Below are 23,776 nucleotides of genomic sequence, written 5' to 3' on the forward strand. Positions count from 1 at the left end.
GAGATAATGTATACTTTATGAGATATTACCTGCCTGTTTATTGTTACAGCTTCTGATCAGAAGAACGCCTGAAATTCGCAACCTCAAGAAAGTTGGGTTATAATGTTCTAACCGGATGTTTCTCCGGCATGGAGCCTTCAAAGTTTTGGTTCTTCAGTATGGAGAAGAAGTTCATGACTCCGGATTACGGGATGGCGTAAGAAGTTTGATTTCAAGTTGATCTTATCTGTTTTGAACAAAGAAAGAGGAAGTGACTTCATAGGTCAAAGGACTCATAGCAGAGGACATGGACGGTGATTGGACCATGTGACAGGATGTTAGGTATCCTGGGTGTTGTAGTTTTTTCTGTTACTTGTTTTTGATTGGCTGCTGTTTAAGTCAGTAAAGAAAGAGAAAGCATAATCGGAGCCTCCGTGTCCTTAATAGAATTGAAAATTCTTGACGCGATAGCTAGAATTTTTTTTATTCCTTTTTCTAGTGATCTTGATACTAGATATGATGTCATAAAACCAGAACATGCATTGAACTGAACCAAGGCAGAGAAAATGCTGGCAATTCCAATGTGACGTCTAAGAGGTTTGTATTGAATCTCAACAAAGGTGATGTAAGTTAAGTATGAGTGTATTCCTAAATGGTCGAATATCATAGAAATTGTAAAATAGAGACTATATCATATCTGAATAATTCAACAGAAAACTTGGGGGGGGGCACACTGGTTACATTAATTTGAATAGATTTCTCTGCCATTACAGACAAAGACTAACCATCGCCAGATCAGACCCTGCGCGGCCAAGTGGTACAGTACAGTCCTAATAGGTAGGCTGCTGCCTCCCTGAGCGGAACACATCAGTGAGTTACAGCTTGAGGCCCTGCAACACATGGACCTCGGATCCATACCCACACCATTTGAAATGACTCACATCACAAACACAATTAATTCAAAGGTTTGACTCGTCTGCACAGGACAATATTAGACCCCAGGCTTTAAGAAGGTGCCACCAACTGATAGCAGACTGGTAAAATGCAGACATCTCATTCTATATGCATATTGCACACAGAATGCCAGAGAAAATGGTCATCATTTAGCCCTGAAACTGTCAGTGCCTTGGAGAAGTGGCTGCTATCACAAGAGACTGAGCCACTGTCTCTACACACTGCAAATGTATTCTGTAAAGGGTCTTCATACTTCAACATTATGGGCATTGGAAGTAGAAGAGCCGGCCACCCTTGATTTCCTTGTGAGGCCCCACTAACTAGGGTAGAGAAGACGACAGAACAAAAGCTTTAGTTGTAGTGCCTTGCAGATCCAACCTTTCAGGGGTTAATGCATAGTTCAGAACTTCACAGCACATGCCTGATTACCTTGCAACGTGATCAATTGATAAAACAAGAGACAGAGCCTTTCTGTGTGCTTACCTTTCTCTGGTGGTTGAATGTCCAACGAGCTGATCAGTTGTTTTGTCTTCACATTAACTGAGTTGAAGATATTTCTTTAATAAGGGAATAGACAACAAGCTGCTCTGTACCAAGACAGACCACATATTTCTTCAGAGGCTCGGCTCAATAAGAAATAGGAATCTAGTTCAAGATATGCACTATTCAAAATCAGGCAAAAAGAGAACACGTGTAAAGAACTAGAACATCTTCATGGAAGCAGGATAAATTGCTCTTATTAGCAAAGCAGCAAATCGAGAAGGAGGCACTATTCGTCTTCTGGAGCTAAAAATAGGAACATTACTAAAGGTCCTATCACAGAAAACTTGCAGTGGTCCAAAACAGCAAAAGTGATTTGCCCTGTTTTGCAGCATGTGTAAAACAGATTGAAACAAAAACATTTGGCTCTCTCATACCTCAGAAAGCAATGTTAGCCAGTGTAAAAACAGAGACAATGGCATTTCAAACCACATGTAATGTAGGTATTCAGTCTCAACAATTATAATTAAGTATTAGAGCTTTTAACAAAGACACCCTAAGCCATGAATTTCTTTAATAGTGCAAATTTGTTTTGCCTTATTTTTGTCCTGCTGATTGTTAGAAATGGGGTCTTTGGGGGGCAGTCGGGTTACCCCCGGTCCAAGCAAGGACCCTCGCTCTAATCAGGGTAACGGAGAATCACCCTCAGTTAACCCCCGCTCACTCTCTTCGTAGCTTGGCACAAGCAGACAGGCTTAACTTCAGAGTCTAGGTGTAAAGTATTTGTACCAACACACACAGTAACTCAGTGAAAACACTACAAAATGGCACGACACAGGTTTAGAAAAATAGGTAATATTTATCTAAACAAAACAAGAGCAAAACAACAAAAATCCACTGTACACAAGTCAAGTTATGAATTAAAAAGCAAAAAGAATTGTAAATACTTAGAAAACGGTACTAACGCTGTTAGCGTGAAAAAGTGCCTGAGTTGCGTCAAAATAACACCGCACAGGCGAGTGTGCGTCGGAAAAGGGCAGTGATGAGTTGATTTCTCACTCGCAAGCCAGACTGTGCGTCATTCCTCCTCTGGTCGGGACAGCATGCATTGTTTTTCCTATCCGCAGGGGAGCGATGCGTCGATCCGGACAAGCACTCAGGTCCAGGCAGACTTTGCATTGTTTTTCCACACCCAGCGAGGTTTGCGTCGAAAATCCTGCCGCACGATATCAGCAAAACCACGCTATGTGAGTTGCAATGTTATCAGCCTGCGTCAGCGGGTGTTGCGTGTCGTTTCTCCAGCCGCATGGGTTGATCTTCCACCCACAATGCAGGTGGAGTGTAGATTTCAGCTGCAAAGCTGGCAGAGCATCGTTTCTCAGGCGCGTCTCAGAAGGTGCGTCGAAATGTTCCCCGGATCGCGGTCTGTGCGTGGATTTTCTGTCTTGGTCTGCCAGCTTCACCTTCCAAGGCCCCAGGAACTGGATAAGGCACCACTTGGTAGGGCAGGAGTCTCAGCAGAGGGTCCAGGTGCTGGCAGGGGAAGTCTTTGATGGCCCTGAGACTTCAACAACAGGAGGTAAGCTCAGGACAAGCTCTTGGAGATTTCTTCACAAGCAGGAATGCACAACAAAGTCCAGTATTTGTCCCCTTGCACAGGCAGAAGCAACAACTGCAGGATAGCTCCACAAAGTACAGTCACAGGCAGGACAGCACTTCTCCTCAGCTCTTCAGCTCTTCTCCAAGCAGAGGTTCCTCTTGATTTCCAGAAGTGATCTAATTTTTCAGCGGTTTGGGTAGTCTTCTTATACCCATTTTGGCTTTTGAAGTGGGCCTACTTCAAACAAAAGTCTCTCTTGTTTGTGAAATCATGCCTTGCCCAGGCCAGGCCCCAGACACACACCAGAAAGTTGGAGACTGCATTGTCGGAGAGCAGGCACAGCCCTTTCAGGTGTAAGTGGCCACTCCTCCCCTCCCTCTTAGCACAGATGGCTCATCAGGATATGCAGGCTACACCCCAGCTCCCTTTGTGTCACTATCTAGAGAGAGGTGCAAAAACTCCAACTGTCAAACTAACCAAAACAGGGAATCCACAAACAGGCAGAGTCACGGAATGGTTTAAGCAAGAAAATGCCTACTTTCTAAAAGTGGCATTTTCAAACACACAATCTAAAAACCAACTTTACTTAAAGATGTATTTTTAAATTGTGAGTTCAGAGACCCCAAACTCCACATTTCCATCTGCTTCCAAAGGGAATCTACACTTTAATCATATTTAAAGGTAGCCCCCATGTTAACCTATGAGAGAGATAGGCCTTGCAACAAGGAAAAACGAATTTGGCAGTTTTTCACTGTCAGGACATATAAAACACATTAGTATATGTCCTACCTTAACCATACACTGAACCCTGGCCATGGGCCCACCTAGGGCCTACGTTAGGGGTGTCATACATATAAGAAAAGGGAAGGTTTAGGCCTGGCAAGTGAGTAAACATGCCAAGTCGAATTGCCAGTTAAAAACTGCACACACAGATACTGTAGTGGCAGGTCTGAGCCATGTTTACAGGTCTACTAATGTGGGTGACACAACCAGTGCTGCAGGCCCACTAGTAGCATTTGATTTACAGGCCCTGGCACCTCTAGTTCACTATACTAGGGACTTACCAGTAAATCAAATATGCCAATCATGGAAATCCAATTACACATACAATTCACACAGAAAGCATATGCACTTTAGCACTGGTTAGCAGTGGTAAAGTGCCCAGAGTCCTAAAGCCAACACAACAGGTCATAAAAAATAATAACTTTCACTCTGAAATGTTAGCAGCTGAAAGCAGCTGAAATCTCCTAATGAAAGGCAGGCCCAAAACTGAGAAATTATCAGGGAATCATGCTCTGTTATCAGTTCTCCTAGTAATTCCTTATTTCTTAGTGAAACCTTAGGGATGAACTCATAATGGGCTGGAGTTTTGCAACTTCCAGAGTTATCAAGTACCCAATATCTGTAAATCCGGGGATGGGTAAAATACGGCCTATTTACAGGGTTACTCTCAAGGAGGGCCGTATCTATATTTCACATTAGAAAAGTGGAAAATATGTTTCACTACCTTCATGTAAACAGATAGAACACGGTGCTTTGCAGCAGTGCAAATACAGTGTACTCTATTCCATATTACAAAAACAGCAAATATGGTGCAAATGAATTTGTCACACTCCTCCCTCCGCCAGCCCACCACTTCGCATAGTATTGCATCTATGAAACGTTCTGTGAAAACTTTCTGTTAAACAGATGGCCTAATTATATTTAGCACTGGTGCAAAAACCCAGCATATCCACTTGCACCATTTTTGGCTAAGTATATGACAGAAAGAAAGAGAGAAAGAAGGAAGGAAGGAAGGGAGAATAGTGTGTTGGGTCCACTTTAGCACGTTGCTTGGGCACACTTGTTTTAGCTTCAGGCCTCGGCCTGTGCCTTTATAAATAATTCATTTTCATTTATTCCTTTTGATTATTTTAGCATGGCTTCAGGTTAGCTGGTATGTTTTGTTATTTTTTTATCAGTTGCCTTTTCACTCAGGAATTGTTATTAGTTCTTTTGCTCTACATTATATCTTGTGCTCTGCTCAAGGCTGTATATGTTAATCTACCAAGGAATGCCTGTCCAGGAGAATGAAGTCAGCCTTACACAGAAAGGCACATTATCATGTCAGGCCAATTCTCAGAACACAACAGTTTTGTTCCAAATACACCACACTGGCAAAAAAAGATTAGAGGGGACATTCCAGCCATCCATTCTATGCTGTATCTTGTTGTCACAGCTCTGTTGAACTTGGCCTTGTCGCTCCAATCACTAAGGAGGACTGCCAGCAGAACACAGCAAAAAGACCCTGCTTCTTACTCAATTATGGGGATGGAGATTCCTTTTAGACACTAGTACTGGCAGAGAAGAGCTATTACCACTCTGCTCTCATGTAGAAGCTAGAAGTGTGGGTAGGGATTTAAATTCACTAGTTCAACAGGATGGTAGAACGTTTTATTTGTTTCATGCTTATGGTCACAATAATAATTGTACTGTGTTTCATTTTTCCTGTAATCACAGCTCATGATTGTTTACATAGAATGCAGTTGCTTCAGTAAAATATTTTGTTACCTGTCCTACATTTCTCTGTCTGTATCACATGTATGAGGCTGTGTGCAAATGAGAGAAAGGGGTAAGATCTGTTCTACCTCAACTTCCCTGAGGAGTCAAAGTGTCATGCGCCAGACTGCCACTAGTTTGGGTGAGGTGCAGCTAGCTAGCGAAAGGGGTTAGGCCGACAACTGCCAGATGGTGTGGGATTGACAGTCACCCACATGCGGTTGTGCTGCCACCCAAAACTAGCAGTCCTACCTCTATGACAAGAGTCCAACAACAATATAAGGAGGAAACAGTGACAAAAGAAAAAGAAAAGATGAAAAAAGAACCTGCAGTTGTAAATAGAAACAACACAAAGAGTAGGATTGGAGTGGAAAGCAGTATGCAGTGGATTCAAAAGTAGGGAGCTGTGGTATTCACAAGCCTCAGATTTACACTGGTGGTAAATACTTGCTTTTCTGCACTGTGACAGCAGAACACAAGTGTCTTTCTACCAATGCTGGAAACCGAAAAGGTGTATTCTGGAAATTCACACTTGTTCAGGCAGAGATTGGGGTTAGTTTGGGAAGGGATAAAGGGTCATGGTGTGGTAAGGGTCATGGTGTGGTCACTGCATATGAAAGCTGATAGGCTGCCTTCTTATCTTGAGTAAAGGTGATGAAGTTTTGATGATGAGCACCATATCCAAACATTATGCCCTCATGGTGCTGAGGGCCGTTAAAGAACATTGGTCCACATGTACGTAGCTTCCTTTCTGTCGCAAATGGCCCGATTCGCAGAATAGGGCGATTTGCGATCAGACAAAAGCATTTTTTAACTTACCAAACCCTATTTTGTGATTCAGTAATCTATTACCGAATCGCAAAATGGGTTAGCGATCGGGTATTAGGAAAGGGCATGTCAAGGGCGTCCCTTCCTAATTGGGACTTGCAGTGATATGTATGAATGTTTTGCAAATTAAATGCAAATGGCATTTAATGCTGTGCTAATACGCTCCTTTGCCTACCAAATTGTACTCACTTTGTCTGCCTTATTTGCCTGAGTGTGAGAAAATACTATAACACAGTTGCAGCCATTTCATACAGAGGTCACCTTCAAGTTGTGTGCTGTATACTTGCCAATTAACCTCACATGAAAGTGAAGAGGACAGTATTATAATCAAGCTAGTATCATCTCTAGTATATACAAAAAAGACACTGTCTTTTTTGGATAAAATAAATATGCCCTTAGAGTTTTAAAATTGAATTCGCTAAGTGGATAAGGCGACCCATAAATCTACAACTATTTTAAGGCTTGCAGACCATACCTAACTCTGAGTTGTGGTCTGCTTTCAGAGAAGTGTTTCCTAAACTATGGGTCGGAACCCACTGGTGGGTTGCGAGCCCATTTGTGGTGGGTTGCGAAAGTCCTGGACTAGGTGTAAGTAATATTTTAAATGTTTAACCCTGTTTATGCACCAGTGCAAAGATGCTGAACAATGTCCCTAAGTCCAGTTTTAAACAAACCCTTGCAAGTATTCCCAAGCAAGGCTCTGGGTGAATCTAACAGTTTTTGTTGCTCCTGTTTTTTTTTACTTCACATCCAATATGCTCACTATATGTGATAATATATATAGTCCAAAATTCGCCATTGTGCCTTGTTTTAACACAAAAATTGATTTGAGGCTTTCTCAAATATGCTAAAATCACTGGTTTGAACACCAAGATTTCTCAGGAGCCTTGTCATTGTAGTGAAGGGAGAGCACAGGTCAGCAGCCCACTCTGATAATGTTCCTCTCCAGGATCCACTGTAGTTTACCTTCTGCCATTTGTATGGGCAGATCAATATCTTGGCCACAATCCGATATTGAAGAACCTGGTTTAGGTTGTGATGTTTACAAATAATAACTGTTATGAAATAAAAAAATCGCCTCATCTCATGTCCATTAAAGCTAGGGTTGTGAACGTTTGGGTTGTGGTTCTACAAAGTTTGGGAAGCATTGCTATAAACGAGTAGATGAGTTAAAGTACATTCAGACACACAGGCATCAATACTGTGATTATTTTGCTAGGTCCCACAATTCTTCTGCCACCCCACCCATCTTCAGTCAATGCATAACTTCCACCTAGTTAGTGAAAATCTAGAAATTAAGGTCGGCAGTTATCTCAGCATATTCCTTTAGGGACATGCCTTGCCAAACCGCCTTCTTATGGATGGAACAAGTGATGAAGTTCCTCTTCTCTTTCCCACAGACCTCTTATGCCTGTTGGTTGTCACTCTAATAAATGTAAAGAAATACAATGCGTATGTGAACCAATTTTGCAGCCGTCCACTTGCACACCTAACTACTCAGAAAGCCTACTGAGAAAAACACAATGCTAAAATACCAAAGTATTGACCAAAGAGGTCTTTAGGGATGCGCTATCCTTCTGCCAGTTTCCTTGAGTTTGCCATAATAACAAGCTGGATGACGATTATATTACTGAATGAAAGGTCCTTGCAACACACCTCAAGGGTAGGATTTTATCCCTACAAACTGGTGAGCCGATCAATAAAGAGGGCATGGTGCTATCCAAGGGAAGAAACGGGAACAAGAGTGAAACAAATGTGTATCAGTACTTCATGTCCCTATACTAACTAGACTGTCAAAACTGTAAACGAAAACATTAGGGTGACTTACAAGCTGGCAACTTTACATTGGATCCTCCTATGTTTCCCTGTAAGCGTAGACAAAATTTCATTGAGTACATGGTACAGTTGAACCTAGGTAACCCACACTAATCTTATCACTAATATGTGAGGTCCACTAAAGGTGATGGGCCACTATAAACGTGGCAAATATCTGCCACATGACAAAAAATGCATTTGAACATGATGAGTTTGAGTATGAATTTAAATTGTTTTCCATTTGCAATTCCACGTTTGTTATGTATTGCACTGATGCCCCTGTCTCTTGATTTATGTAGGCCAGACAACCTTGTAAGTGAAAGCAAGAATACACCAACACAGGAGCAGGATAAGTGTAAGGTCAATACCCCATTGGTTTCTAATTTCACTGTGAAAGGCCATAGCGAGAATGAATTGAGATGGCAAGTGTTTGATGCTGTTACTAAACCATTAAGGCAGACATCTAGAGACAATCCTACATAAACAAGAAAGTAAATGCATTCAATACTGTAAACCGATTTAAGAATGCCTTTATTCCATCATTAAAAACAAGCTGTTGCCTTATGCACTGTTTTATGCAGACTTTGGGGCTTCTCTTTTCTCTTGAAGATGTGTACAGTCTTCAGCATGGAGAACTATATAAATGTAGACTTTGTTACTATTGTGGATTTTGTGTAGAATATCTACATGATATGAAGTAATTGCTGCTGATAACGCTTGTTGCACAGTATATTTTAAATTAGCTTCAATGTTTGTTTATATTTCTTCCTTTTCAATAGTAATGAAGTCCATATTCATATAGTTCTCCATGTTGAACACCACACCAATCTTCCTTTTTTAATGAAAGACAAACTTTGCTGTTGCACGGATATTATGTTATGTTATCTTTTATGCTATGTTATGTAGATTTGTAGAGCATGCTTATGACCCAATGAGTATCCAGGCGCTGGCAGGTGAGTAGTTAATTGGGCTCCGAGTTAGATAGCCAGGTCTTTAGTTTCTTGCAGAATTCAAGAAGGGATGGATAGATGGTGATCTGGTGTGGAAGCTCGTTTCAGGATTTGGCGGTGATGTGTGGAAAATGAGCACCCTCCTGACTTGCTCCTGTTGATGCGGGAAATATGCGGGAGGTGGAGTCATGCTGAGTCCTATTGCCTGGTGGATTGGTGGTTGAGGTAGGCAGCTTTGAAGTTGTGCAGTAAAGCCTAGGAACATGGCATGTGTCTATAACAGTATGTGCCCGTTCTCTTGCATTTTCGATGAGTAGATCCTTAGATCAACTGCGCAGCATCCTCAAAACTCTCATTCACATTTCTTCACTCAATTACCTTGACGATCCCCTAAGATAGTCTTTATCAACCATTATTCTCTAGGTATTTTCATTCCAACCACTTATCTTCAGCATTGAATCTCTCGCTCTACTAGATCCTTCAACATGAAATATGAGTGTGTTTCTCCACAAATGGTGAACATCTAAAGCCACTGATTGTTGTTATCTGTACAAACTAGTATTAAAGTAGCTCACCTCCGCACTAGACACTGCTCAACATTTGTATTTTCAAGCCCTAATAACCTATCTATGCTCACACTCCAGTAACAACCTTTCCTCCTCAACTTGCTTCTCACTGAGTTTCCTTCTCAGTTAAATCTCTCTCTTTGAAGTCACAAACAGGGAAACACCATTGACGTATTATAGCAGCCCCATCTCCACAGAGCCTCCACAGTCATACTCCCCTCTTCCCACTGTTAATGCATCGACCTAACTTCTCTCTCCAACATCTCCAGCTGAACATTCTGTACTTAAAATTGGCAACACCCTTTGTGCAACACACGACCCCTTTCAGCCCCCAATCATCAAACTTCTAACCTTCTCTTCACAAACAATATCCCATCTGACATGACTTTCCATTCTACACACTCTAGGCCTATTTAGCAATACACTCAACTAGCTTTCCTCCTTTTTTGACTGACTCTTTTCTGCGGCATGCGCTCATTACTCTCTAGCTCTACTCCTTTGCCAGCTGTGATTCTCAAGATCAGTTCTGGGCCCCCGGCTCTTTTCTTTCTACACTGTACTTACAGGAGACATTGTCTTGTCATTCAACTTCTCTCATCATCTCCAGGACCATGGCACACAATGTTTCTTATCCTTTCTAACATTCAACCCAAGTGCTGTTTCAGAGTCTATGATTGCCTGACAGCTACTCTGCACTAGATGGCTCTTAATTTTTTATGCTACACTTCTCTAAGAGAGAAATTATGTATTTCCCCACTAAATCAGAACCCACAACTGCTGATTCCCAATCTGTTTTCCCCAGCACTTCACATCTCTGGCCTGAAACTTTGTTGTGTATTACAACCCTAGTACAGACCCTCCAACTCCACAGGTACCAGGTACACAATATCTGCAAAATGTGCCCCATAACTCCCTTCATTCGCTCAGCAAACTGTGTGCTTATTCTGAGTAAATTGGAATACAGCAACAACCTACAAGTTGGCTGTCATCAGTACATATTCAATTGAATAGACAAACCCCATTCTAACCTTTATAAGCACATTCCTACATCCTATTCATATTATCAAATTTGCTGATGACACACAACAAACACATTAATAATTTTGGTTGCTTACAAGCATATGCTTTCACACAACCTTTGCACGACTAACCTAAATCTTCTTGTACCCTCCAAACCTTCAAGTTCTGCTTTACAGTTCTGCTCATTTGAGCTTCTAGGCTCAAACCTCTAGAACCAGCCCTAAACTGACACCCCATCTTCTACCCATCTTCTATCTTTCCTCTTTCAAAACTGATTTCTAGACCCCACTGTATACATGAAATCAGTCACATCTAATTCTCTATACTCCCATTTTCTCCCATTATGTACATACGTTTATATACTAAAGTGTGTTTTTGTTAACTGTTTATCCAGCCTTTATTTATTTTGATCCTCAATCAATATCGTTCATGAATTTAATCCACAAAAATCTTTCTTTCTCCATTGCCACTGGATTTCACCTTCTAACCCATGGTTTTGTTGCTACGTATATCATCTGATATTTAAGTGTTTTTTGCTTGGCTAGTAAATAAATAAATACATTACATATTTTCAGAAAAAAGTCAGATGGTTAGAAGAAATCTCTTCAAAGATTTAGGGCCGGTGTACCATTAAGTTAATGATTTCGTACTGTATTGGGTGAGAAATCCATTGTGACCACTAAAATAGCCTTTTTCATTGAACTAAAATCACTGAAAGAATATTTTCTTAAAATAGCACACTAAAGCAAAATATTTAGTGAATAATGAATTCACAATTTCTTTTTTAAATACTTTGTTAATACATGTTATTGACGTATTAATTCAATGCATTATTCATCCGCAAATTGCAAGTAATCACTAACACAGTGAAACTGCACATGCAAAAAAACATTAACTAGAAGTAGGTTGTAAGTAGGTGCAAAATACAAAAGGCGAAAAAACACTTGAAACTATCAGAATGGTTACACTCTATGTTCCTGTGAGGCAAATATGCATTATGGCAACAGGGGAGAAAAAAGGAGAAAGGAGAAGTTTTTTTAGGATCTGAGGAACTTTACTTGGGAAGATAGAGTAAGAGGTTTACATCAAATACAGGTTAAGTAGATATGTTATTAGAGACTTAATAGATGAACTTGACCCGATCTTAGGGACAAACTCACTGCGCCCAGGGCATACCGGCTCATACATAGGTACTTTGAGCCCTTCACCTGCTTACCTCCAACAGCTACCAGAAGATAGGGCACTTGCAGGGGGGATATTACAAAGGGCCGTTCAAGGGTGTTTTTTAAAAAAATTTAGACACAATGCTATCTAAAATTCATTTGCACATATATTTCCTGTGCAACACAACATAAGACTACTAAGGTAGCAATGTATTACATTTCTTAGTTTCCACAAGTAATTGTATGCATCCTAAGATGCCCTCCCCACACACTAATTATTTGTGCAGAAATCACACTCTCTGAGAATCCAGGTTGTTGTAATCCTGCTTGCATTATCATTGATTCAGTCACACAATATCCTGGTGCCACACAAGACTCCTTCATGTTTCCTCATTCAGCCCTTTACAATCAGATGGTCGGGAAAGTTTGGCGATGGTTTGCTGCTGGATAAGTTGTCACACCATTCTTAAGCATACATAATGCACAGCATGTCTACAGCATTACTCTAATGGCTACTTATTGTGTTACACAGTTGACAGTGCAAATGCAATTCGCCCATGGATTCTGAAACCGTGCCTTAATGCACAAAAATCCAGCGGAGAGCAGATACAACAATCCACATTAGAAAGTAAGATCTGTCATAGAGCCCAATTTTCAAATATTCAAGGGCAGGCTTTGCTGCCTAAATATAAGTGGAGAAGCATTTCATTACACCATAGAAACCTGATGCAAAATAATAGCAACCTATGCAAAGTTGCACAACGTAGCAATGAAAAAACACCTTCCACTTAAAAACGAGGTGACGAATCTTATGATAGGCATATGAGTATTATGTGTTATATGCCAATAAATATGTGGGTGGTGGTTTGGTACTCAAGCTACCTCGTGCTTGCAGCCTCTTGCTCCATGTCTGAGGTTTTTATTTAGTGTGTGGTGGTCATACCATCATTTGGAAATGTATTCTACACTCCTGAGTTATTAATCTGCCAATTAACAGTGAAAGCAACTGAGGCACTGGTCAAAAACTAATTGATGGGAGTAGCATGTTAATTTTGGTGAGACCGGCCAATTGGGTATGCGGCTTCTTGGGGTCTCACTAAGCCTGAAGTGCATTTTGGTGTGACTTATTTGGGAGGATCTACACCTGGCATAATATGGACGTTGGGTATTCGAACTCTCATGCCATGAACTGGGCTTGAGGCAAATTTTAAACCACACATCTGTAGCAACAGTGCACGCCCTTCCCACAGAGGTCATTGCGGTGTGGGACCTGTCACTCTTGGCAAACGCTGTTACTTACCTTTATGTCATTTTTGCAGCAACAGGAGCGCAGTGTGGTGGGATTGCCGACCTTCAGCTCAGACTGCAACCAGATATGTGATACACCATCCTGGCGTACACATCTGAAGCTTCAGTGGATTCATACATGAAATTTCAATGCCTTTTGCTATCTCCAAAGCATTTAAAGGAGATAGGTGGAGCAAGGACAGTGTGTGCAGGCTCTGTCTCCTGGCACAAAGTGGAGAGTAGAAAACCGAGACAATTTGGCTGTGAGTGAGCGACCATACAGGGGTTAAGTGTTGCTCCAAAGAACTGTTAGGATTGTAAAACCCACTGAACAGAATTGCTAAAGGGGAAACTGGTGCTTAGCTTTGTACTAGTTATCTTCAGTGGGTTTGTTATGTTTATGAAATGCTTAAACCTGATGGTATTCTAAAGCAAAAGCTAAACTAAACGAAAGATAGAGCAACAAAGAGAACAAAGACATGGAGAGATCCTTGGGAATTTAAAGTGGAATGAGAAGTTAGGGATTGGGTGTTATATTGCATACCAGGATTCTGTTTCTGTTTATTGATGTTGTCTGTGAGTACAAGGTACTTTTATGGCAAGAGCTGTTGGGTGTATAGCAAAGTATTGCCTCCTAGTTTTCCTTGTTTTCTGTCTCCTCTTCGGTCAGTTCCATCCCTGGCTCTCCCGAAGCTTTGTCTATCAGTTTGAAAGTTGTGAGGCGAGGGTTACAGCTCAAAGGGATTTCCTGACCCTTAGCAGTGGCCATTCAGCAGTCCCGTAGGCTTTCCAACTTGAAAGCGTATACCAAGCATTGGGGTAATTTCCAATGTTGGTGTGTTCCACTTCAGTTCTCTCCTTTGGAATTTTCCTTGAGAGATTTGCTTCAGTTTTTTTGGGAGGGGTTTGAGATGTGTTTATCTGTCTCAACCATGAGGGCAGAGTGGGCAGCTATCAAGGATTTTCGTTCTCCTTGGGGGACTTTGGCTGATGTTGATGATCAGGTCTCCAGCATGTTTTTTTCCTTGCCCGTCCTTTGGTGAAACCTCTTTTCCCTTTTTGGGACCTGCCTTTGCTTTCAAAGTCCTTGGGGGACTTTGGCTGATGTTGATGATCTGGTCTCCAGCATGTTTTTTTCCTTGCCCGTCCTTTGGTGAAACCTCTTTTCCCTTTTTGGGACCTGCCTTTGCTTTCAAAGTCCTTGGAGTCTGCCCCTTTTGAGCCGTTGGAGTTGGTGGACATTAAGTTTGTCACTGTCAAGGTTGTGTTTTTGTTTGCCATCATCTCCACTAGATGCATTGGGGAGTTGGGGGCATTGATGGCTAGGGAACCTTTTCTGTCTTTTTCAGAGGATGGGCTAGTGTTGCGTTTAGATTCATCTTTTGTTCCCAAAGTGATTTCTCATTTTCATCATTCCCATGAAGTGGTTTTGCCCACATTGGTGGCTGCTCCAGAGTATGAATGGGATTCAGAGTGGTCTTTGTTGGATGTTAGATAAGCTTCGTTTGTCTATTTGACAGGACCAAGCCTTTCAGAAAGTCTGATTTCTTGTTTCTGTCTTTTGGTTCTTCCTCCAGGGGTGAGAATTCTTCTTGTTTATCTATCAATCATTGGATCAAGCAGTTGATTTAGCTGGCATATTCTCTGGCAAGGGTTCCTCCACCGGCGGGTGTACAGGGGTACATTCAACCATGAGTATGGCAGCCTCTTGGGTGGAATTCAAGGGTGTTTCCCCTTTCGAGATTGGTCAGGTAGCTACATAGGTAGCTTTCAATACTTTTGTCCTCCATTACCGCCTCCAGAATGTGTTGGGGGAAGAGACAAACTTTGGCTTGGGGGTGTTAAGGGCAGTTTGCTCCTAACTTGCTGTGTGTTTCTGTTCCTTTGCTTTCTTCAATAAATCACTGTTGGGTGCAGCTTGGACTGTTGTGTCCCTGTGTGATTTTTTCTTTTTGTGGTTTCTTGGCTCAGGCCGGTCTTACTTTCTGTCTTTGGTATGCTACATAAGTAATGAAGGGGACGAGGACTGGTGTACCCAGGGGTAATGCCATATTACTTACTCATAATCTTCATCAATCAATCAATCAAAAAATGTATAGAGCGCGCTACTCACCCGTGAGGGTCTCAAGGCGCTGGGAGGGGGGGAGCCAAGGGGGGCCAGGGAGGGTCACTGTTCGAACAACCATGTCTTGAGGTTCTTTCTGAAGAGCAGGAGGTCTTTGGTTTTGCGAAGGTTGGTGGGGAGGGAGTTCTAGGTTTTGGGGGCGAGGTAGGAGAAGGACCTGCCTCCTGTGGTGGTGCGTTGGATGTGGGGGACTGTGGCCAGGGCGAGGTCGGCTGATCGGAGGTTGCATGTGGGAGTGTGGAAATTCACTCTTTCGTTGAGGTAGGTTGGGCCGGTGTTGTGGAGGGATTTGTGAGCGTGGATGAGGATCTTGAATGTAATTCTCTTGTCTATGGGGAGCCAGTGAAGGAATTTGAGGTGTGGTGAGATTCGTTTGTGGCAGGGGAGGCCAAGGACGAGGCGTGCAGCTGTGTTCTGGATTCTCTGGAGTTTGCGTTTGAGTGTGGAGCCAGCGTAGAGGGCTTTACCGTAGTCTAGCCTGCTGCTGATGAGTGCATGGGTGACTGTCTTCCTGGTCTCTGGGAGAATCCATTTGAAGGATTTTTTTAGAGTGCGGAGTGTGTGGAAGCAGGAGGAGGTTAGGGCATTGATTTGCTGTGTCATGGAGAGGGAGGGGTCCAGGATGATGCCAAGGTTGCGTGCGTGGTTTGTGGGTGTGGGTGCGGGGCCTAGGACGGTGGGCTACCAGGAGTCGTCCCATGTGGTTTTGTTGGGGCCGAAGATGATGATCTCAGTTTTGTCAGAGTTAAGCTTGAGGTGGTTAGTGGTCATCCAGTTGGCGGTGTCGAGGAGAGCAGCGTGTAGGTTGGTTTTGGCAGTGGTGGGGTTGCGGGTGAGGAAGAGGATGAGTTGGGTGTCATCTGCGTAGGAGAGGATAGTGATTCCGTGTACTCGGAGGATGTTGGCTAGGGAGATCATGTAGAGGTTGAAGAGTGTGGGGCTGAGGGAGGACCCTTGGGGGACTCTGCAGATGATTTTGGTAGTGGTGGAGTGGAAAGGTGGAAGGCGGACTCTCTGGGTCTGGTTGGTGAGGAAGGAGGTGAGCCAGTCTAAGGCTTTGTGGCGACTTCCTATGTTGTGGAGGCGTGTGCGGAATGTGTGGTGGCAGACGGTGTCAAAGGCTGCGAAGAGGACTAGGAGGATGAGTGCGACGGTCTTGCCTTTGTCGACTTTGGTCCTGATGTCGTCAGTGCATGCGATGAGGGCGGTTTCTGTGCCTTGGTTCTTGCGGAACCCAGATTGTGAGGAGTCCAGAGTGTTGTTTGCATTGAGGAAGTGGGATAGGCGGGCGTTGACTAGTTTCTCGGCAACCTTGGCGGGGAAAGGGAGGAGGGAGATGGGGCGATAGTTGGAGAGGATCTCCGGGTCGGCTTTGTTTTTTTTTCTTAGGAGAGCAGTGATTTCCGCGTGCTTCCAGGGGTCTGGGTAGATGGCGGAGTTGAAAGAGGAATTGATTATGTTGTGGAGTATGAGGACGATGGTTGGGCTGGCTTTGTTGTAGATGCGATGTGGGCAGGGGTCGGAGGGGGATCCGAAGTGGATGGATTTCATGTTTTTTTCGGTTTCTTCATGTGTGGTGGGGGCCCAGGTGGGGAGTGTGGTGGGGAGGTCATGAGTGCTTGTTGGGTTGGGTGAGTGAGGGGTGTGTGCGGTGGGTGTGTGTGGTATGAAGCTGTTGTGGATGTCCAGGATTTTGTGGTGGAAGTGGTTGGAGAGGGCGTCACATAGGGGCTGTGTGTGTGAGGGGTCTATGTTGCTGGCTTTGGGTTTGGCAAGTTCATTAATGATGGTGAAGAGTTCTTTGCTGTTTTGAGAGTTGTTGTCAAGGCGTGTCTTGTAGTGATCTCTTTTGGCGGTGCGTATGAGTTGGTGATGGGTGCGAATGGTTTTTTTGAGGGTGGAGAAGTTGGTTGTGGAGGGTTCTAGTCGCCATATTTTCTCTGCTTGCCATTTGCGCTTGGAGTTCGGGGGTGAACCATGGGGCGTTCTTGATGTTACGGGTGGTGATGTGTTTTCTGAGGGGGACTAGTGTGTCTGCGCAGGTGGTGATCCATTTGGAGAGGTTGTGTGCTCCTGTGTTGGGGTCGTTGGCGTGAGGGGGCGGTTGTGAGCCAGTTGGGAGTTTAGTCATTCTGTGGGGATCTTGTCCCACATGCGGTAGGGTGTGGTGTGTTGATGGTGGTGTGTGGGGGGTTTGGTGAAGGAGAAGTGGACGCAGTGGTGGTCAGTCCAGAGGAGTTCGGTGGTGTGGGTGTAGTCTATGTGTTGGCTTGAGGTGAAAATTGCGTAGAGCGTGTGTCCTGCTGAGAGGGTGGGTGCGGTGACCAGTTGTTTGAGTCCGAGGTAGGTGAGGTTGTCTATGAGGGAGGTAGAGTTGTGGTCTTGTAGGTTTTCCAAGTGAAAGTTGAAATCAGCGAGGAGGATGTAGTCTGTGGAGGTGAGGGCGTGTGAGCTGATGGTGTCGGCGATGGTGTCGCAGAAGGCGGGGCGTGGTCGTGGTGGTCTGTAGATTAATGTACCTCTGAGGGTGGAGTTGTTGTTAATGTGGATCAGGAAGTGCATGTGTTCTGTGTTGTCGATAGTGTCTTGGGAGCTGGTGGTGACTTTTATGGTGTCCCTGTGTAGGATGGCGATGCCACCACCTGGCCTGTTGAGGCGGTCTTTGTGTTGGAGTTTGTATCCCTTGGGGGTGGCGATGGCTATGTCAGGTTTTGAGGAGGGGTTGGTCCAGGTTTCCGTGACGAAGGCGATGTCAGGTGAGTGTGATGTAATGAGGTCCCAGAGTTCTATGGCATGTTTGTGAAGGGAGCGGGTGTTGAGGAGCAGGCAGTTGAGGTGGTTGTGATGGGTGACATTGGTGTGGTGCATGAGGGTGTTGTTGCGGGGTGTGTTCTGGCTGTGGGCTGGTGTGCGGTGGGGTTGGTTGGTGGGGGTGAGTATTGCGTTGGGGGTGTTGTGCTTGTTGAAGGGGGGTCGCTATGGTTGGTGTGTGGTGTGAGGGATGTGGAGCAGGAGAAGTGACAGGTGTGGCAGGTGAAGGGGCCATGAGTGTGTGTGGGGCTGGAAGGGGTGCAGGTGAGGCGGGGGCCTGGGTTGGGTGAGTGGAGGGTGAGGGGGTGTGGGTTTGTCTATGAGGGCTAGGGGGACTGGCACTGGGCGCGGTCTTGGTGCGGACGGGGGCAGACGGGCTTGCCTTTGGCATGCCCGCTGCGCGCGTCCGCACTGCGGCTGCCATAAATGGGGAGGAGGGAGGGAGTGGCAGCTGGGAGGAGGGAGGGCTGGACGAATGGGAAGGCTGGGGGGGGTGGGGCCGCAGGGGATGGCAGCAGCGGGAAAAAAGAGAAGAAACGGAGGTGAGGAGGAGGGGGGAGGTGGGAGGAGCCGCAGGGGACGCAGCGGCAGGGGAAAGGAATTCAAAAGGGAAACGGAGGTGAGGAGGAGAGGGGAGGCGGGAGGGGCGGCAGGGGACGCAGCGGCAGGGGAAAGGAATTCAAAAGGGAAACGGAGGTGAGGATGGCGCTCGGCGGCGGAGCGGGGAGCGACCTGCCTGCAGAAGCAGGGTCAAGGGTTGCTCCTCGTTACCGCGCCACGGCTGCCATAAATGGGTGGGAGTGGCAGCTGGGAGGAGGGAGGGCTGGGCGAATGGGAAGTCTGGGGGGGTGGGGCCGCAGGGCATCGCAGCGGCGGGAAAAAAGAGAAGAAACGGAGGTGAGGAGGGGGGGGAGGAGGGAGGTTCCGCAGGGGATGCAGCGGCAGGGGAAAGAAATTCAAAATGGAAACGGAGGTGAGGAGGAGGGGGGGAGGCGGGAGGGGACGCAGGGGACGCAGTGGCAGGGGAAAGGAATTCAAAAGGGAAACAGAGGTGAGGAGGAAGGGGGAGGCAGGAGGGGCCGCAGGGGACGCAGCGGCAGGGGAAAGGAATTCAAAAGAGAAACGGAGGTGAGGATGGTGCTGGGCGGCGGAGCGGGGAGCGACCTGCCTGCAGAAGCATTACTCCTGGTTCTGCAGCCCTCGTCCCATTCATTATGCCCTGCCCTCCCTCCCTGGTGACTAGCCTTCGCTGTTTGGCCTGGTAGTTTAGGAGAAATGCTGGGAAGGTACACATTATGTACCCATGGAGGGAGCCTGGTGGGAGGGGGTGCATGTTCATTCCTCATGTTCTTTTTTCTGTCGACATAGGTCTCTCTCCGGAAGTACTGAATGGGATGAGAACTACAGGTCCAGCAATAATGAAGATTATCAGAAAGTAATATGACTTTACCTCACATTTACCTACCAATAAGCACACTATCAAACTACTTTCATTCTTTTTGGTATCTGTAGAATAAACAGTCATAAAATGGTGAAAATGGAAAAATGTATTTTCACACTACTCCAAACTTATGGAACAAACGTAAGTGGCAGAAGAAATGCTTAATTATATATATATATATGAGCAATGGGCAGGAGATTTTGGAACACATAACTGAGACTACAACTGAAGAAAGAAATGGGTTGAATGTGTTAGAAATGTTGTGAAAACCGGACATAAATGTTTTTACTAAGGTTTTGCACCACATTTGATAGATTCCACTTTGGGGAGAAAACGCAAAAGAACAGAAAGTCTGTATAAGAGTATGAGGAAACTTAGAAAGCAAGTCAACAGATTGTAAATTAGGTAAAATTTGGATCAGAGAATTAGGAACCAATATAAGTAGGATTGTAGCACAGAAAAAGTGAGAAAAGAGCTTTGGCTAAAGGACGATTCCCCATTAGGTGAAGTACTTCAGACTGCAAAAAAAAAATCCAAGTCATGTGTGGAGGAAATAAAGACAGAGAAACAACAATGGAAACATGCAAAGTGCAGCTCATTAACCAAAAGGAGAAATGGCGTTTAACTCAAGAGCAAGGTTTTTTAGATGCGCCACGCAATGCTACTCAGCCAACGACAGAGAATTCCTCAGATAGAAAGCAGTGAACAAACTATGTGGAAGATAAGGACATTTATAAAAATCTGTAAGTCACAAAGCCCTCAAAAAAGGTCACTAAAGTAAGGGATTAAAGGTCACTAAAGTAAGACATTAAGTTGAGAAAATAGTCATGCAAATAATAAGTGAGAGAACAAAAGAGACCAAATGACGCTATTAGAGTAGAAGAACATAAAGTAAAAGTGGTATTAGACACAGCAGCTAAATTGACTCTAGTTTCAAAATAATTATTTGATAAAACAGATCATATGAAAGGTAAAACTATTCATACCAGACATCAGGGTCAGTGGGCTACGGTGGGAGCATATACAACTTCTTGGATAACTTATGTGGTGCATGGAGTGCAAGGAGCTATACACAACAAGGAAAGAATATATATCCCTAAAAGTTCATTGCCTAATCAGTTGGTTTCAGAAGGGTGATTTAAAGCTGATGCTAGTGCTGGAGTTCTCTCTTATTAAAAATATAAGGTAAATAATATGAGCTAATTCAAACAAAAATGCTACTGTGTGTTTTATGGCCTAATGTTAAAGAGGCTTCTACTAGAACTCAACTCCATTTTGTAAAACAAGTCTACTGGCTTTATAGTATTAACTATGTTTATATTTCTCATTGAAACTGTATTCAGAATAATGTGCACTGTTCGTTTTGTAAGAATTTGTTGTTTTTGCTTAACTCTCTGGAGGAAGCCTTTAGATACTTCCCAAGGCTCTTCCTGCAAGCACATTTTATTGCATTTATTCAAGACACCTTTTATTGCTCATGTAAGTAGTTTATTTCAACACCTTTAGATGATATTAGGAGAAAATCAATATTGATGTAGTATGTCAGTGTTAGGATGATGACTTTTTATAATGCTGAATTATGATTTCTTGACATAACGTTACTATTCCACCGACCAGGCGGACATTGCAGTTTTTATCATTTTCTATGGTGGAATTTGGTTACAAAAACCCTCAGTTTTGGGGGTCAGCCTGATGTAGTATGTCAGTGTTAGGATGATGACTTTTCATAATGCTGAATTATGATTTCTTGACATAATGTTACTATTCAACCGACCAGGCGGACATTGCAGTTTTTATCATTTTCTATGGTGGAATTTGGTTACAAAAACCCTCAGTTTTGGGGGTCAGCCTGATCTTTATGGGTCTCTACTACAGGTGCTGCCTAAATGTCTGTCAAATTGGTGCACTTTATTCGTGAAGTTGTTTCATTTTGAAACTAGGACCAGCTACAGAACTGTATGCAAAGGTCACAAACTAATCCTTTCACCTAATCTGTCCAAGTAACTGAAAATCTCTGGTTGCACCCATGAACTTCGTAGCTCTTATTCCTTACTATTTAAAATTCAGGCTTTCAGCAAAACTTCTAATCAATATATAAATGCTTGTGCACCCAACGTCTGAAGCAAGCTCCCATTTGCCATTTACACTGTGTCTTCTTCCTACCCGCTTTCACAAGAAATTAAAACTTTTTGCTCTCAAACTATATTTTTTCACTTACATAATCTAGATACTTGATTGTTCTTATGAAATGGCAACCATAATGTATATTTTACTGTATTCCTAAAGGACCTATTTTATTGGGCATTCACGGCATTGATTCAAATCTTGCAATGATTGCATTTCGTTGCATGCAAAATCTTTTTACTAATTGGCTTCATTTCTGCTTCACATACAGGTTCAATTCTTTATACTTTGCCTTGATATCACTTTATTTAATTAAACTTGATTTATGGAAGGCTTTGCGTTGCTTGTGGGTACATGCTGCACAGACGTTACAATTCAATAAACAAAAGCCAATAGAAAGCTCCAGGCCAATTCCTCAAATACCTGATGGCGAGCCAGGGAGAGTTTCAGGTTATTATTTGACTGTCAAAGTAAATTTTAGAGCTACTTTGATGCCTAAATGAAGGTGAATCATTTATTCCTTGAGACATGTGGCCAGGGTAAATATCTAAATAAATGTTCAAATTAAAGCAGAAGACTAGAAAGTTGAGTCAATGTGAAACGTTGTTTCAAAGGTAAACTTGTGTTTTTTCTACCAAATAGAAACAGTCCGCTTTCCTCAAGAAACTGAGTGCCACTAGATGCCATGGTGGTCTTTACAAAACATAGCTGATTCGATTTTTAAAAATCCACTGAGCAAAGTCGTTTTCGTCATAGGCAATCAAATTGGCACATGCCTTCTCCAAGGCACTGCAAATCTTTATACAAGTCTACTCCTGCATATCCAAGTCAATGCTAAGTAGATTCTAGAGCCGAGAAGGGAAGAATATTAACAGGGAATAAGAGTTAGTAAAGTTCCTGCTCGAATACCACTAATAACAGAACGTGCCCTGTACTGGTAATGAGTGGAACATAAATTCTTTCAGCTGAACATAAACTAGCCAGATTATCAGAAAGCAGGTTTAAAGTGATAGACTCAGAATTGCACATCATGCCTGTAGACAAGAAAACGAACTCCAAGAAGAGATACTTGTTTGACCTGCAAGAGATAATTTGGGTAGCTTTGCTTCTACAGCAGTGGTTCAATCAGCAAAAACACTGCCACTGTCTCTGGGGAGAGGAAGTACACCCAGGAAGTTCCCAGTCGAAAAGAAAGTAATACTCTAGGGTTTTTAGTTCTCTGTACGTGCACGGACTTCTAGTGACATTTGTAAAATTCTCTTAATCAACTAGATCAACTTATGAAGGTCCTGATGCGCCTAAGTTCCAAACTGACAATCTGGCAGTCAGTTCCCCTATAGGATACATACTGCTTAGCATGGATGCTTTCGCATTCTTGAGTCTTGCCAAGTATACAATTGTTAGGAGGCTACTGTGGCTTACTGGTAGACTCCGAAGGCTTAACTTCATAACGCACAGATTAAATAGGTCCCCTCTGCTCTCGGTCAGGTACACTATTGTAATGTCTCTTTGGTCTATTCTATGGATGCCGTCCCCTGCAGAAACAGGTGTATAAAGTGTAGGCCTGCAAAAACTATTTGGAGGGCCAGGGCTGTTAAAACGTTAAGTAATATGAAAATTAAGTGAGTCACAAGCTGTTCCTTTAATCTGTTAACCATGTAAATAAAGATATTAGTCTACTGTTCAAATATCCCTGCCTCACAATGCAGAAAAATGAATTTCGGCCTATTGTCATTATACCACTAGACTCGCTCTTGCTGTCTTAAACTCCCTGTCTTGTCTGCTAAGGGTTACCAGCATATTTCTTTCTAATGTTCTTTACTTTCCTTTTTTAAAGCAGTGGATTCAAAACGATACATTGACAGAATTGTGCTTTTAATTTGCACCTAAATGATTTCATTTGGATTAAGAAAAACACAGCTTGTAGGTGGAGGTATGATTATGAATATTAATGTATACACCATGATAAAGAATATGCATTTGTATACTCCCTGCAGCAGTGGGATCTAAATCGCTCAACCGAAAACTAATCCAACTTTAAGGTTAAAGAAAAGCCTGTTTGACAAGTATCCTCGTAAGCAGGATTCAGCTGCAG

The sequence above is a fragment of the Pleurodeles waltl genome, chromosome 10, assembly GCF_031143425.1.
Source record: "Pleurodeles waltl isolate 20211129_DDA chromosome 10, aPleWal1.hap1.20221129, whole genome shotgun sequence".
Taxonomy (NCBI): Eukaryota; Metazoa; Chordata; class Amphibia; order Caudata; family Salamandridae; genus Pleurodeles; species Pleurodeles waltl.